Genomic DNA, 1,675 nt, shown 5'->3' on the forward strand with positions numbered 1-1,675 from the left:
CTTCCAGGTCACACTAACATAACAATACAGAGGCTTATAAAAGTTTGTTGCATGTTTTCTTGACCGCCACCGCTGAAGTTGTTAATTTTCTTAAGTCCACCCCTGCTAATGTACATGTCCTGCTTTTGACATGAATGCACTCATCGTTCCATGCTCCTGGTGACTAAAAAATAAATTCAAGTGAAAGACTTTGGAGGGCAACGTCCAGTTCATATCTTTAATTCTAACAGAGCATGGTTCCGGTCACCTGCATTCTCACACTTTACAGGTGAGGTTAAGAGAAAGGGTGTGTGTGTGTGTGTGTTGGTGTGAAATATGTCACACAGTTGCAAAGAAACAATTAGGATTTGACACTTCTTCTGACTCCTTTTAGTCTCCACTTTGAGTGCCGGGTCAAATTAACCCACAAATAGTATCTATGTGTTATGAACATGCAGAGGGCTTTTTGAATTTAAAAAGGGTCAATTTGACCCGCAACATAACAGGAGGGGAAATCCCAAGTCTTGAGTCAAGTCTCAAGTAAAGACAAGTCAAGTCCCAAGTCATAAGCACTGTTTACCAAATAAAATGCCATTTCTAAAACTGCAACAATCTATTAAATTTGACAAATACAACAAATGCATTTTGAATTGTTTGATTCTTTAAATATAATAAAAGCCAGTGTGATGAGACTTAGTCACACTGGTCTTCATTCGGTGCTTACATCGACTCTTATTTGAATATTTTGTTGAAAGAGGTAGAAAACTCAAATAAGACCTGACATACCAGTCAGGGTGTAAGCAGTGCAACAACATATGAACTTCTGGAGACGCTGTACAGTCATTTTAAATCATCTAATGCTTAAAATCTCAAGTATTTTCAAGTCATTAGAGTCAAGTCCCAAGTCACTGATGCCAAAGTCCAAGTGGAGTCCAAAGGCATGAAAATTGTGACTCAATCTGACTTGAGTTCAAGTCACGTGACTCGAGTCCACACATATAGTTCTCTACGTGTCCTTTTAACCACTTTATGGCATGCAAACCACTTTAATGTGCATTTCCTCTTTGCACTTCAATGTATGGCATCCTCTCTCCTCTACAGCTCGGTGTCCAGCAGCATGTACAGAAACATGAGTTTGCTCCTCTGAAGCAAAAGAAGGAGCTGTGTGTGCATTGGTCAGTGGAAGTTTAAGTTTCCTCCTCTGTGTGGAGGATTGCTGTCTGCATATAATCAGGCTCATGTATTTTTGATAAAAATGTGCTTGTTGTAGCTGATCAGGTGCTGTAAATGTAGAAACAGCCACTCACAGGGCAGCCAAAACATGACAGAGAGCGACACCTACAGGAGGATCTGAGGAATGCACCGTGAAGAGAGTACTTTATTGCACTATTCTGGATTTAATGAGCTGATATTTGTGCTGAAATTTGTGCATTTGGGAAGGGAAATGAGCTGATAATAATCCTCAGAGCTTTAAATGTGTTTTTATTCATTTCTTTTTGGTGTTATTTTGCTTTATTGTTGCAAAATGGGATTGAATTTGCAACTTTAAGTTAGAAAAATCTCTATTTTCTATCATGCAATTTAAAAAAAGATGTTCTTTTATTCACTAGAGGTGAATAAACTCACTATATCAATCGTTTTCTACATGAATTGCAGCACTTTGTGATTCTGAAATCACATGAAACGTCTCAGTCTG

The sequence above is a fragment of the Notolabrus celidotus genome, chromosome 16, assembly GCF_009762535.1.
Source record: "Notolabrus celidotus isolate fNotCel1 chromosome 16, fNotCel1.pri, whole genome shotgun sequence".
Taxonomy (NCBI): domain Eukaryota; kingdom Metazoa; phylum Chordata; class Actinopteri; order Labriformes; family Labridae; genus Notolabrus; species Notolabrus celidotus.